Genomic DNA, 16203 nt, shown 5'->3' with positions numbered 1-16203 from the left:
TGGGAATCTCATGAGGAAGGTGGGATGCCTGAGGCTGTCTTCATGAGAAAGAGTGGTTCGCATGCACACTTCTGTAAGGATGGAGGATGGCTTATCAACCTCATGCTCTGAATTGGAAGCTTTGGTGTCCCATTGGTCAGAAGGGGCTTTTTCTGATGGGGTTTCAGTAGACTTAGATGGTCTGTGAATGCCTTGGCTTGGTAGGGGACTTCTGAGGCCCACCTCATGAGATGGTGAGCATCTGCAGGCTCCTTTAGCAGAAACAGAAGTGGTGAAGTTTATGTTAGTCATAGTTTTAAGCTTTACACCTCTTTCTTAAATTTGCAAACTCTTACCCAAATTTTGGAAGAATGGCAGTGTTTCCAGCCCGCATGTTTTGAGCGCACATATTTCAGGCCCTCTTGATCTACAGAGGAAGGGCTTGGTCTTGTTTTCCTCAATTTAGAAGGTGTGGGGCAATCTCCTGGAAGAGGAGAATGACTGAGAACTTTTTTACAAAGAATACTAGATCTGAAACTCAATTGAGATGATTTTAAGGAGGAGATGCTCCTTTGAGGAGTAGAGGTAGGACTGGATTCCTTTTCTGCATACTTGGAAGATGTGAGGCTACTTACGGCAGAAGAGATACATTTTAAGGCAACAAGTTCTGAAAGGCAGTATCTGATATCCCTTTCAGGAATTGGGACATGTTTCAATATCCTTTGGTTAAATTTCAAACGTCTAGGGTTCTTTTTGAGATAAGAGAAATTTCTCCATCCATCTTCACGAGGAGGGGTAGGAATAATGTCCCCTTCTGCACAAAGGGACAGTCCCTGAAACTCTGTTGAAGAGGAAGTATCGACGGTTTCTTGGTGAGATGTCACAGGTTTTAGAGGCCCCTGGGCAGGTTGAGAAAGTTCTAGACTTTCCTGGGGAAATGCTGGTGTTCTCAGGATCCCTTGTTCAGATACTAAAGGGCCCAGAGCACCTTCATTGGGTTTCAAAAGACACAGAGACCCTAACACAGATGCCAAAGCTTCTGGAGTCCCTGGCACAGATTCTGAACTCTTAGAAATGGATTGTGTATATGTCAGAGGTTCTTCTGTCTCTGGACTAAGTGGTGAAGGAGCTGGTAATTTGGGAGAATCTTGTGTGGCTGACAAAGATTCTATGACCTCTTGGGTGACAGATGGTATTTCTGTACTATTTTGCATACATGCCCATATTTCTAGTGTGTCCTGGGAAGAATCAGAAAGTCCAAGATCTTCTGGATTGGATGGTAAATATCCTAAAGCCTCCTTTTCCAACCAGTGTCCTGGAGGCTCTTGAGGTAACAAGGAAGTTTCTGTAAGCCCTTGGGAAGATATTGATGTTTCTAGTACACCTTGGGCAGACATGGAAGGTCTCCAAGACATTAAGACAGAATGTTACTCTTTCAAATCCAATTGGACAGATGGAGAAGGTCCTAGACTCACTATGGTAGATGCTGAAATTTCCAAAGCTCGTGATGAAGCATTGGATATTCCTGGATTGCCATGTGTACAGGTACAAACTTCCAGGTTCCCCTATAAAGACAGCCAAGGGCCTCCAGCTTCTTGAACAGATAACAAATGTCCTGGATTCCCTTGAGCAGATAGGGACAATGTCAAAGGCTCTAGGGCAGATGATATAGATCCTAGTGTTCCTCAATCAGATAAAGAAATTACCATGGGTCCTTTGGAAGAATGCATAGATCCTGAAGGATCTGAAGCAGATGGATCTGTTTGTTGAACCCCTTGTAGAGAATTCAAAGACTCATTTGGTCCCTGGAATGAAGTTAAAGGTCCCTCTGTAGGTTTAGAGAGGTCAAAAGGCTCTTCTCTGGAAAGGGAAGATCCAAAAGGCTTAGGGAAGAAAGTGAGGAACTAAGTTGGGCAGAAATTGCAAGTTCCAGAGGTGAGTCATTGGATATCACATGTCCTGGGGTAGCTGTTAAAAATTTTTGTGCTCCTCATGCAAATGATGAATATCCTAGAGCCCCCTGGAGAGGCAGCAATGTTTCTACAGAGCCTGTGTATTTGCTGAAATCCTCAGAGATCCCTGGTCAGATCTCAAAATCCTTGCTGTATTTTGAGCAGGGTGGTTATATCCCTGACACACTGGTAAAGATGGTGAGTCTGCTACTGTGTAGTGTGTAGATGTGGAGTGAGTTCCTATACCTTGTGTATGTAAAGAAGGACTTGAAAACCTTTTGGAAGATGTAGAATGTTGGGTAGACCTTTGTGGACATGTGGACAGATGTATGGTCCCCTTGTGCAGAGACCGGGACTCACACCTCCTTGAGCAGAATCAGAAGATCCTGGAGTCCTTTGTTCTGAGGATGAAAGACCCAGAGGATTATGAGAACATTCATAGCATTGTGATGTATTCATCATTGCCTGGGCTGAGATAGAAAGTTTCAGAGACCCCGGGGCAGATTGCAAAGGTGCTAGATACCCTTGACCAAATGGGAAAGTCTTTGCACCTCCTTGGTCAGAACAGGAATGTCTACCAGGTGTTGGCGATGATGGTGGCAATGTTCCTAGATTTGCTGAAGTAGACTGAGAAGATGCTACAGCCTGCCTCACTTGTGAAAAAAGGCCTAAAGCACTGTGTGACTCTTCATATTGTGCAAATATCCCTGTGGCATCTGTTGAATTTTCTCGATTTCTTTGTTTGGGGAAAAATGAACTTTGCATGAGCAAAGTTCCCTCTTGTGCCCTGGAAAATTTCTTGTGTTTTTGAAAAGATGACAAAGCTTCTAGAACCTCTGGAGTAGATACAAGATGTTCCTGAACACCCAGTACTGATGGTGTAGGATAAAAGGTTTCTTGAGATTTCTGGCTAGGTAGGAAAGTTCGAGTGTCCCTTGGGAAACCTGGGGATCTTTGTGCAAAATGATGGGCAGTTGGAGAAAATCCTACTTCTGTCTGACAAGAAGTTGGAGGATGCAAAGTATCTTGAGCAAATGAAACACTTTGTGTATTCCCCTGTTTAAAATTGGGCTTTTAGATACCCTTGGGAAAAACAGAAATGTCCGAAAGCCTCTTGGAAAGATGAAGAACCTAGGGTTCCTTTGAAGATAAACAAATTCCCAGAGACATCTGCTCAGATGACACAGATTCTGGTCGCACCTGAGTATTTTGGGTAGACCCCCAGATGTCCTGGAGTGGGAAGCAAAGCTCCCACAGTCTCCTTTGCAGACAGGGACTTTCCTACTGTGGCTTCTGCAGATAAAAAAATCCCCTCAGTGCCCTGAGCAGATGTGGAAGACCCTAGAGTTGTTTCTTTAGATTTAGTCACTTCTAGATGGCATTCTTCAGTTGAACAAGGTCCTAGAGTTCCTTGCTCAGATCTCAAAGATGATGGTGACAACTGTAGTGATGTAGTAAGATCCAGGGGCAGTTCAGCACATCTGAAAGTGTCTGAAGTCCCTTGGGTAAATGGAGAACATTCATTTGTTTCTGAAACTGTTGGGGAAGGAGTTGAATGCAGTAGAGCCCCTTCAGCATATCCAGAATATGGGTCATTGCCTGGGCTGAGCTTGAAAGTGTCAGAGGCCCCTGGGCTGATTGCAAATGTGCTAGGGTCCCAGGACCAGATGGGAATGTTTCTGCACCTCCTTGAGTAAAAGATGAATGTGTACCAGGTTCTCAAGGTGATGGTAGCAAAGGTCCTAGAGTAGACAAAGCATATGTAGAAGATTCAGAATTCTCCCTCACTAGAGGCAAAGGGCCCGAGGTAGTATCTGTGTGATTACATTGCCCCAAGCCCAATATTCCTGAGGAATCTGCCGAAGGTTCTAGATTCCTTCGGGTGGATGACAAAGAACTTAGCACAGGCAAAGTCCCCTCTGCAGCTGTGGAAAAGTCCTTACACTTTTGAGAGTTTAGCACATATCCTTGAGAGTCTTTACTAGATAGAGGATGCTCCTGAGAACCTAGTACAGATGATGAATGTGTTACATATGCTGGTGAATATGGAATGGATTTTTGAGATTTCTGGCTAGGTAGTAATGGCCCAAATTCCCTTGAGGAAAGTTGGGATCTTTGTCTAGAAGGTTCAGAAAGGGGAGAAAATCTCATACCTTTCTGGCAATAAGTTGGATGTTGCACAGTCTTTGGAGAAAATGGCACAGTTTTTACACTCCCTTGCTTAGTTGTGGACAGTTTTAGAGACCCTTGGTCAGAAAGGGAATTTCCAGAAGCCTCTATGGAAGATGAAGAGCTTAGAGTTCCTGGTAAAGAGGAAGAAATTCCCAGAGGCTTCTGATCATATGGAAAAGACTCTGAGACCACCCGAGTGATTTGGGTGGACCCTAAAGGTCCTGGAGTGGGAGGCAAAGTTCCCACTGTCTACCTTGCAGACATGGACTTTCCTGTTTTGGCCTGTGCCAATAAGGAATGACCCCTAGTGCCCTGAGCAGATGCATAAAACCCTACAGTTGTTTCCTTAGATTTAGTCCCTTCAGGTATGCAAGGTCCCAGAGATCCTTGCTCAGATCTCAAAGATGATGGTGACACCTGTAATAATGTAGTATGATCCAGGTGCAGTTCAGCACATCTGGAAGTGTCTGAAGTCCCTCAGGTATAAGGAGAATATTCATTTGTTTCTGAAACTGCTGGGGAATGAGCTGAATGCAGTAGAGCCCCTTCAGCAGATCCAGAGATATGAGTCATTGCCTGGGCTGAGATGGAATGTGTCAGAGGCCCCTGGGATGATTGCAAATGTGCTAGGTTCCCGGGACTAGATGGGAATGTTTCTGCACCTCCTTGAGTAAAAGATGAATGTGTACCAGGTTCTCGAGGTGATGGTGGCAAAGGTCCAAGAGTAGGAAAAGAATATGTAGAAGATTCAGTATTCTCCCTCACTAGAGGCAAAGGACCCGAGGTAGTCTCTGTGTGTTTACATTGTCCCATGAGCAATATCCCTGTGGAATCTACGGAAGGTTCTAGATTCCTTTGTGTGGATGACAAAGAACTTTGCACAGGCAAAATCCCCTCTGCAGCTGTGGAAAAGTCCTTACACTTTTGAGAGGATAGCACATATCCTTGAGAGTCTTTACTAGATAGAGGATGCTCCTGAGATCCTAGTACAGATGGTGAGTGATTCCCATCTGCTGGTGAATATGAAAAGGATTTTTGAGATTTCTGGCTAGGTAGTAACGGCCCAATATCCCTTGAGGAAGCTGGGGATCTTTGTCCAGAAGTTTCAGAAAGCGGAGAAAACCTCATACATTTCTGGCAATAAGTTGGATGTTGCACAGTCTTTGGAGAAGACGGCACAGTTTGTACACTCCCTTGCCTAGTTGTGGACAGATTTAAAGACGCTTGGTCAGAAAGGCAATGTCCAGAAGGCTCTATGGAAGAAGAAGAGCCTAGAGTTCCTGGTGAAGAGGAAGAAATTCCCAGAGGCTTCTGATCAGATCAGAGTGATTTGGGTGGACCCTAAAGGTCCTGGAGTGGGAGGCAAAGTTCCCACAGACTGCTTTGCAGACATTGGCTTTCCTACTGTGTCTTGTGCAGATAAGGAATGCCCCCTAGTACCCTGAGCAGATGCAGAAAACCCTACAGTTGTTTCCTTAGATTTAGTTGCATTAGATGAGAAAGGTCCCACAGTTCCTTGCTCAGATCTCAAAGATGATGGGGACACCTCTAGTGATGTAGTACGATTCAGGTGCAGTCCAGCATATCTGGGAGTGTCTGAAGTCCCTTGGGTAGATGGAGAAAAAAAATACAGCAACTCATTCATCATCTTTACTTTGTGCTTGCAGGCTGGTTGCAATTATCTTGTAAGCATTAAAAATCAGTCTAACATACTGCCTATGTTCCATAGGGTTTCATTGATGTGAGGAGACATCATGACTCAGGCAACTCTTATAAGGAAAATTTAAATGAGGTTGTCTTACAGTTTCAGAGGGTCAGTACATTATTATCTTGGTAGGAAGCATGGCAGCACCCCGGTAGAGGAGGTGCTGGGGAAGGAACTAAGTGGTCTATATCTTAGTCTGAAGGCTACCAGAAGGAAGCTTGTGGCCACAGGTAGCAAGGAAGAGGATCGATTTTTGTCTCTGAGCAGAGATTGAGCACTACACAAAAGCAAGCCTACACAATGATACACTTCCTCTAACAAGCCAACACCTTGTAATAATGCCACATACCATGGGCAAAAGATATTCTAATCAACACACTGCGTCATAGGACATAAAGAAAGATACTGCATGATTGCATTCCTCTAGTCACAGGTGCGACATACCTACAAGCTTATATGAACACACACACACACACACACACACACACACACACACACACACCAATCGGATATGCACATGCATACATATATATTTGTCTATTTATTTACTTACTTACCTACTTACTTACTTACTTACTTACTTACTTACTTTGTTTTAAATTTGTTGGGTAAGAACTTTCTACATACACATAAATGAGTTTTAGCAAATTCATCCCTATCTTCTCCTCCTTGAATTGTTATCCATTTCTCCTGTATCACTTTTATCCTTAATTACATTTTCATTTTTATATAGACGGCTGTGTAGTGCCATGCCCTGAGAAATCGCATGCATGCTGCAAGCAATCACTGAGAAGAGCCATGCGTGCCACAAGCAATCGCCATTATAAGATGGTGATGGCCTCCCCTGTGCCTAACTAGTAAACAAGCCTTGTACGCAGGTGCAAGAGTGAACTCACTCCTAGTCACTGTCCATTCTCGGGGCATAATAGTGGGGTGATGGGCAAGCAACGAATCAGGAGCTGTCACGTCACATCAGGTGCTGAAACGTCATGCTGTTGGCTATATAAGCAGCGCCATTTTCCCGGATCATGGTCTTCCTGATAAGTAAGCAATAAATCTTTTGCCACAGAAGATTCCGGTTTGTTGCTTCTTTCTTGCCGGTCGAGTGGGATGCAATAAGTGGCACCGAGGAACCCGGGAACTTTATACCATCACACCAGTGCAAGGAAGATCCCTTGTTCGCGGGGCGGAATCAGAACTGCGGGATGAAAGGCTCTGTAAGGTACATACAGTTTTGAAATTTCTCCAGAGTTAGACACCCTTTTGATTGTTTGCACAGCGATTGCACTTTTCCTTTCAGTTTCGTTTTTCTTCCACTGCTTCCACTGCTGACTGGTTCTTAGTCACGGTCAGGCCTGGATAGCGCCTGGACAGCGACCAGTTTCAGTCACGGTCAGGACTGGACAGTGCCTGGACAGCGTCCATTTTCAGTCACAGTCAGGACTGTACAGCGGCAGTATGAGAATCTCGCATTCTATAATAGTGGCCTTACACTCGGTCCTGAAGCACTGTGGCCTAAAATGTGCCACTAATACCTTAGAGGGATTTGTCAGGGAGATAGACAATGTGGCACCATGGTATGCTTGCTTAGGGTCATTTAGGCCTTTTCATGGGCCTTGATCCCGAGGAAAAGATATAAAAAGAGAAGAATGCCTTGGGAGAGATTAGAAAAGGGATGGAAAGGGAGAGAAGAAGGGAGATCCAGGTGGAGAGGCACATAAGGAAAGGAGCCTCTACCTGCCACTAGATGAGTTTAAGCAGCTAGCTCTTAGTAGCTCAGAATCTGATGAAGGGCTTAGCTCCTCTGAAGAAACGGACTTGGAGGAGGAAGCAGTTCATTATAAGGGAGAAAGGTACCTGCAAGATAAAATGCAAGCTACTCAGTGCAGAAAAAGTCCAACAACGACTGGTGAAAGCCAGCTTGCTGCTCGGCCTCGGGATTGTTGGCTTCAGTGTCCTAGTGAACCTCTGCCTTATGTGCATAGGTAGTTGTCAATTTTTGCCTACACCTCATGTAGGGGTAAACCCTCGAGGCATCAGGCCATTACAAGTCTGGCAAATGGATGACACTCATATTTCCTCCTTTGGGAGAAATCAGTACTTACATGTTTCCTTTGGCACCTGCAATGGTGTAATGTTTGCCACACCTTTAACAGGGGAAAAAAACTCTCATGTTATACAGCACTGCCTAGAAGTGTGGAGTGCTGGGGCAAGGCCACAATTCTTAAAACGGATAATGGGGTAGCATATACTTCTACTAAATTTCAGCAATGTTGTCATCAAATGGATGTCACTCACTTGACTGGCCTTCCTTATAATACTCAAGGACAAGGCGTTGTGGAATGTGCCCACCACACACTCAAGTCTTATCTTATAAAACAAAAAGGGGGAGTTGATGAGACTCTGCCCTCAGTGCCAAGAGTAGCAGTATCTATGTCACTCTTTACACTTAATTTTTTGAATCTTGACGAGCAGGGACGTTCTGCAGCTGAGCGACATAGTTCAGACCCTGATAGACCAAAAGAAATGGTCAAACGGAAGGATGTTTTAACTGGTCTCTGGAAAGGCCCGGATCCTATCTTAATCAGATCCCGGGGAGCTGTTTGTGTTTTTCCACAGAGTGAAGACAACCCATTTTTGCTGCCGGATTGACTCACCCGCAGGATATTCATCAAGGATGGTGCAAAAATGCTGACCTCCTGAGGACTGTTCCTGATCCTGACAATGCTGAACTTGTCTCAGGTTCCTAGTATAATGGGTGAACAGATATGTGCTATTCTCTCGACTTTCCCTAAACCAATGTCAGTTCGCCATGATACTATAGTTTTCCAAATTTTCCAAATTTCCAAAATTCTTTACTAATAATAAAACAGTGGATTTGCCATATTTACCCTATGATCCAACTCGTTATTATCATTAGGAGAAAATCACTCCTTACTAGAACAGGGTTTTTTATGTTTTCAAATTAATGGACAAGGACATTGTATCAACCTCCCAGCCTGAGCTTTAGGGAGGTTTAATGAGCACCAAGGAGGTTGGGTGAGCACAACCCAAGATAATTCTAATGTAGATATAACCTTTACAAATCGGACCTTTTGGCAGGAGGCAATTTGGGTTAATGGTACATTTGTACCACCTAACTTTTCAGACAAAGAATGTCCCCACCAACCAAAAATAGCCCCTCATTGTGTCTTGGAAGATGAAGGTCTGATCCTGCCTTGGTCTGATTGTCGATCCTCCATCACTTGTTGGGCAGATCAGAGTAAAACTTTTTCCTTTTCTTCCAACATGACAGATGACCCAAAGAATGAATTTTTTATGAAAAAGAGATTTTTCATCCAGGACTTTAGAATGCATTCCTTTCACAAGTGGGTGCTTTGGGGAGACAATGGCAATTGTACAGATTTCAATCCTTTGATTTTTATCCAGGGAGGAGCAGTTGTAAAGGCTTCTTTTACTGGTATCTCAAGATTTGCTCAGCACTGGGGAATACATGATGCCTCCCAGGACTCTTATGGACATACTAATTTCAGAGTAGAGATCACTGGGTTCAATAAAACTTTGGTAAACCAGATTATTTATACATCTCCCACAGTCTGGTTTACCCCCCTTTCTTGTTTATATTCTTTCAAGTGATTCATTTGAAGTCTGTTCCAATGATTCTTGATGGATTTCTCAATGTTGGCATGTAACAATAAACACCCATGCCATGGTGCCACGGATCCCACTTTGGGTCCCTGTTCTGGTGGAAACACCCTCCACCTTGAAAGTAAATGGGAGAAATGCCCTAAAGATACATGAAGTACACACTAGATTAGTTGAAAAGTGGAAAATTAGCTGATAAGAGCAACTGTTGTTTGGGCAGTGGTGCTTTATGCCTTTATTCTCATCACTTGGTTGGCAGAGGCCAAGAATGTCTGAGTCTGAGACCAGCTTGGTATACAGAGTGATTTCCAAGACAGCCAGGTCTACACAGAGAAACCCTCTCTCAAAAAACAAACAAACAAACAAACAAACAAACAAACAAACAAAAAGCACCTGTTCTATGAAGAGGACCGGGCACAATGCACCCACATAGTGGCTTACAATTTATGCACAGCTACAGTTTTGAGAATCACTGCTCTCTTTTAGCTTCTGTAGGCTATAGAGGCATAAGTGAGAGAGAGGGCATGAGCAGACTAGCACAGAAGTGAGAGAGGGCATAGCACATAGGTGACAGAGAGTTCCTGAGCACTCTAGCACATAAGGGAGAAAAAGGGGCTGGGCATCCAAGCACATAAGTGAGGGAGAGAGGGCCTGCACATCCTAGCACACTCTTGTAATCAAGCTCAGTACTAGGAAGGTGGAGGTGGGAGTTTACCAGGGATTGTAGTGAATCTGGATGTTCTCTTCTGATCTATTAGGACAGCATGGACTGTTCTGTTGTGGGTATGTACATACAGAAAAAGTACACACATTTTAATTTTTATGCACATAAATAAATAACAAAAAATATTACAGTTGAAATTAGTAGTGCCATTTCCAGTACTTTCATGTTACACATTTGTTCATGTTTTTTCAAGTCTGCAAATGCTTATCAACCTAGAAACTGGAAATCATTTGTCTTAAAGATGGTAGCTCATTTCCACCTCCTGAGACCTCCCTTCTAATCAATGGTGCCTGGTACTCCATGACAGCATACACAGGGTATATTCAGCCAAAGGGTGAAATCCCTGGATGAGACCTGTTTTCTCCATCTGGCATCACAAAGGGTCCTCAGAGTACTACATGTGGGTCTCTCCTGATAACGTTTTATTTATTTGTTTGTTTGTTTGATTGATTTTGTTTTGTTTTTTATTTTTGTTATTGTTTTGTTTTTTATTTGTTTTATTTTTGTTTATTTTTTTTTTTGTTTTTGTTTTTGTTTTGCTTTGTTTTTGTTTTGCTTTTTTTTGTTTTTGTCTTTGTTTTATCTTTGTTTTGTTTGTTTGTTTGTTTGTTTGTTTTTCCCATTGAGCAGACAAGCAAGGAAAGGTGCGGTTGTGAAGGAGTTCACTTCTGAATGACCTGGAAGAGATAACCAGCTCTGATCAGGGTTATTGGACTGTTAAAGGATGTGTGACTGGAGAGAAATCTCAGTCCCAAGAGGCCACTATGTGAGGAAAAACCTCCCGATCTGCCTTTTCCTACGGCTTCTGAGGGTTAAATGAAGGAGGAAGATCATATTTTTTTTCTCTTTTTTTCCATTTTTTTTTAACTAAGAAGACATTATAGTTTTTAAGAGAAGAATGGCTCTTAAGAAAATGATGGTGATTCCAAAGGAAGATTACTTATTACTTTTGGACTTTGATGATGAAGAAGATGACATAAATATTTCGGAGGAGTCTCTTTCTGAAGGTTACTGCATATTCAGTGTTGGGTATTAATTGTGTGTTGTTCAGTTCACTAGACTTTTACCTAGTCACCTGAAACGGAAGAAGTCTTTTCTCAGAGATTTTATATAGTTCATTTGAAATTTTACCTATCTATCTATATCTATATATTCTTATACCCGAGTTTTAGCAACACATATAACTACTCTTGACATTGTAGTCAGAATATGTTGATCAAAAATAACTTGTTATGACTTTGCCACCGGAAAATACCTGAACATTGTTCCAATAATATGTTTGCAAAACCTGAATTTATTTCAAGAACATTACAAATAATTTATTTCATTCCTTTTTTATTATTTCTTTTCTTTTTTTTTCTTTTTTTTTTACATTTCAAATGTTATTCCCTTTTCTATTTTCCCCTCCAAAAATCCCAGTCCTCTCCCCTCTATCCCTGCTTTCCAACACACCTACTCCCAATTCCTGGCCCAGGCATTCCCAAAACTTGGTCATAGGAACTTTACAAGAACAAGTGTCTCTCCTCCCATTGATGACATACTAGTCCATCCTCTGCTACATATGCAGCTGTAGGCAAAAGTCACAACTTATGTTTACTTTGATTGGAGATTTAATCTCAGGGAACTCTGGGAGTACTTGTTAGTTGTTTTTCCTCATAGAATGTTCCTTGTGTACTTTCTCTAGCTCCATAATTAGGGACCCTGTGCTCAGTCCAATGGATTTCTGTGAGCATCCACTTCTGTATTTGTCAGGAAATGGCAGATCGTGTCAGGAGACAACTATATCAGTCTCCTGTCCCTAAGCTCTTGTTTGGCTCTTCAACAGAATCTGGGTTTGGTGGTTGTTTATGGTATGGATCATAGAATGAAGCAGTGTCTGGATTCCTTCAGTCTTAGTTCCAAACTTTTTCTCTGTAACTCTTTCCATGGATCTTTTGTTACCAATTCTAAGAAGGAACGACATATCCACACTTTGGTCTTCCTTCTTGTTGAGTTTCATGGGTTTTGCAAATTTTACCTTGTTTTTTTCTGAGCTTCAAGGATAACATCCACTTATCAGTGAGTATATATCATGTGCTTTCTTTTGTGATTGAGTTATGTCACTTAGGAACATATCATCCAGATCCATCCATTTGTCTAAGAATTTCATGAATTCATTGATTTTAATAGTAATGTAGTATTTCATTATGTAAATGTACTATATTTTCTGTATTCATTCCTCTGAAGACGGGCATCAGGTTTATTTTCAGCTTCTTGCTATTATAAATAAGGATGCTATGAACATAGTGATGCATGTATCCTTATTACAAGTTGGAATATCTTCTGGATATATGCCAAGGAGGACTATTGCTGGATCTTCAGTAGAACTATTACCACGTTTCTGAGGAAACCCCATCTGCTTTCCAGAGTGGTAGTACCAACTTGCAATTCCACAAGCAATGGAGGAGTGTTCCTACTTCACCACATACCCACCAGCAACTATTGTCATCTGAGTTTTAGATCTTAGCCATTCTGTCTCTGTGAGGTGGAATCTTAGGGTTATTTTGACTTTCTGTTCCCTGATGATTAAGGATTTTGAACATTTATGAAGTGCTTCTCAGCCATTCAGTGTTTCTTAATTTGGAATTCTTTGTTTAGAACCATCCCCATTTTTTAAAATAATGTTATCTGATTTTCTGGAATCCAGCTTCTTGAGTTCTTTGTATATATTGAATATTAGTCCCTTATCTGATTTAGCATTGATAAAGACTTTTTCCCCGTTTTGTTCTAATGATAGTGCCCCTTGCCTTACAGAAGTTTTGCAATTTTTGAGGTCCCATTTGTTTATTTTTAATCTTATAATAACAGCCATTGCTGTTTTGTTCAGGAATATTCCCGATTTAACCTTGTCTTCGAGGCTCTTCCACACTTTCTCCTCTATAAGTTTCAGTGTCTCTGGTTTTATGTGCAGTTCCTTGATCCAATTAGACTTGAGCATTGTACAATGAGATGAGAACAAATCAATTTGCTTTCTTCAATATGCTAACTGCCAGTTGAGCGTGCACCATTTTTTGAAAATGCCATTTTCTTTCCACTGGGTGGTTTTATCTCCTTTGTAAAAGATCAAGTGACCTCATGAGTTTGGGATCATTTCTCTGTCTTCAGTTCTGTTCCATTTATCTACCTGTCTAACACTATTCCTGTACCATGAAGTTTTTATCATAATTGTTCTGTAGTACAGCTTGAGGTCAGGCATGGTGATTACAAAAGACATTCTTCTATTGTTGAGTATAGTTTTGGATATAGTAGGTTTTTTTTTCAAGATGAATTTGCAAATTGCCCTTTCTAACTCAGTGAAGAAATGAGTTGGAGTTTTGATGGTGATTGCAATGCATATCAAATTGCTTTTTGAAAGATAGCCATTTTTACTATATTAATCCTGCCAAATCATTAGCATGGGAGATTTTACCATCTTCAGAGATCTTCTTTGACTTCTTTCTTGAAGAAACTTGAAGTGTTTATCATACATATATTTCACTTTCTCAGAGTCACACCAAGGAATTTTATATTATTTGTGACTACTATGAAGCATGTTTTTCCCTAATTTCTTTCTCATACTATTTGTCTTTTCTGCAGAGAAATTCCACTGTTATGTTCAAATTAATTCTAAATTCAGCTCCTAAGCTGAAAATGTGTATCAGGATTAGCTTTTCTCTGTTGTAATTTTTGGGGTCATAGATACATGCTATCATATCTTCTGGAAATAGAGAAATTTTGACTTCTTCCTTTCCAATTTGTATTCATCTGTTTTCGGTTTTTGGTTTTTTTTTTTTTTTTTTTTTAATGTGTGTAATTGCTCTGGCTAGTATTTCAAGTACTCTATTGAATAGGTAGGGAGAAAGTGGGCAGCCTTGTCCAGTCCCAGATTTTACTGGGACTCCTTCTGGTTTCTGACCATTTAGATTAAAGTTAAATCCTGGGCTTTCTTTTCTTTTCTTTTCTTTTCTTTTCTTTTCTTCTCTTCTTCTTCTTCTTCTTTTTTTTTTTTTTTTTTTAGGTGTATGCCTTGAATTCCTGGTCTTTCCTGGACATATTATGAATGGGCACTGTATTTATCCAACTATTTGCTATGCATCTAATCGAATAATCATGTGGTTTTTGTAGTTGAGTTTTTTTTGTTTTTGTTTTTGTTTTCTTTTTTTTTCTATAATGGATTTAATTGATGGTTTTCGATATTAAACTCTCCCTGAATCATAAGCAGGAGGCCAACTAGGTCATGATGGATTATCCTTTTGATGTATTCTCAGACTCGTTTTGAAAGGATTTTATTTAGTATTTTTGCATCGATATTCATAATGGAAATTGGAATAAAGTTTCCTTTCTTCATTGGGTTTTGTATAGTTGTAATCTTGCTTCATAGAACATATTAAATAGTGTTCCTTCTCTTTTAATTTTGCATAATAGTTTGAGGAGTATTGGTATTAGGTCTCCATGAATATCTGATAGAATTCTGAACTAAACCCATCAGACCCTGGGCTTATTTTTGGTTGGGAGACTATTAACGATTGCTTCTAATTCTTTAGGGGTGTTATGACCCACACTACAGTCTTGCCAGAAAGAATTCCCACAGGACACTCGGATCCTTCTGCAGTAAAGCTTTAATGCATCTCGAGAGATAGATGATCAGCTTCAGGACAGGTGACCCAGAGAGCAGAAAACCCCTCCCTTATATAGGCTGTGAAGTACAGTTAGAAGTATGGTTGGAGACGTGCACCACCGGAATTGTCTGCCCACCATCAGCCTGATGACGCCATTGGAGAGACAGGGCTCAGGTAATGGAAAGATACCCCGATGCCTGTGCACACTCACCACGAGCAATAGTGACAATGGTGTTGTGAGCACCATCTTGTAATGGTGGCCGTGAGGACGGCTCCTCACATCTCACCCTTTTCTTTTATGTTAGAAGCAACAGGCCACACAGTATGGAGAGTGGAGATAGAGGTCAAATTCCCACTGTGCAAGCATAGGGGCCTTACACAAAACCTCCTTCCAGGCTCGTCACCCAGAGGGGTCTTGGTCAGCTCCCCTGTCGTTTTTCCTGGGGGGAAGGACACTAGGACACTCAACCTTCTTGAAAGATGACATATCTCCCAGAAAGAAGCTCAAATTACACCACAACGCCATTCCAGTGCAGTGCTTAGCCACAAAACTCACCTGGGTTGTTAAAGCACACCCGCTCCAACCCATGCAGCAAGACTCGCCTCAGGTTTTTGTGGAGCTGGATGTCCAGCAACCTTATTGCTTGAGCATCATCAATATTCATATATCGGGGGAAACACCCTGCTCCAAAGCAACAAGTGCCTGGGTTACTACCATCCTGTCCCTCCTTGTTTGGGATTTAAGTTTGCAGATCATCCATAGTAGGAGCAGTACTCCACTGTACACAGCCACTCCAAACAAACCACCCCCACCCATTGCTTGAAGTAGGAGAATGCTGCAGAAATTCAGGTAGAAAATCCTTCCATCAATGACAGGTCAAGACATGTCGAATCAACTTATAAGATGGTGATCCTCAGCTCCCGAAGTGTCTGTTCAAATTCTATGGTCCAATTCTGTAACAAATAACAAGACAAAGCCTTTTACAGGTTAGCTGCTCTTGTAAAATTCTGAAATTGTAGTAAGGTGATACAGACGCTAGGCAGCTTATGTTTGCAACCCAGCTGAGGCATTTGCCAAAGAATATACACCTGCTCTTGGACCAGATCGATCCGTTGGTTTACCAACATGAGGCCTCTCTGTATCTGGGAGTTGGCCATTGCCTGGCTGTTCAGGGCCAATGTCACTCTTGCCTAAAGGTCATTTTATAGTTTGTGTTGTCTGAACCGTAGCAGACAAGGCCAGGGCCGAAACAGTGACAGAGGCAGCTACTGCTGCTGTTGCTACCAAGCCTACTATAATAGCAGAGATTCCAAAATCTCTCTTTTCTCTAAATAAGCTTAAATTCTAGAGGCTTCCACAGGAACTGGAAAAAATCTAGGCACATGAGT

This window comes from Mus musculus, chromosome Y (genome assembly GCF_000001635.26).
Source record: "Mus musculus strain C57BL/6J chromosome Y, GRCm38.p6 C57BL/6J".
NCBI classification, from domain to species: Eukaryota; Metazoa; Chordata; class Mammalia; order Rodentia; family Muridae; genus Mus; species Mus musculus.
Note: the sequence above shows the minus strand (reverse complement) of the source record.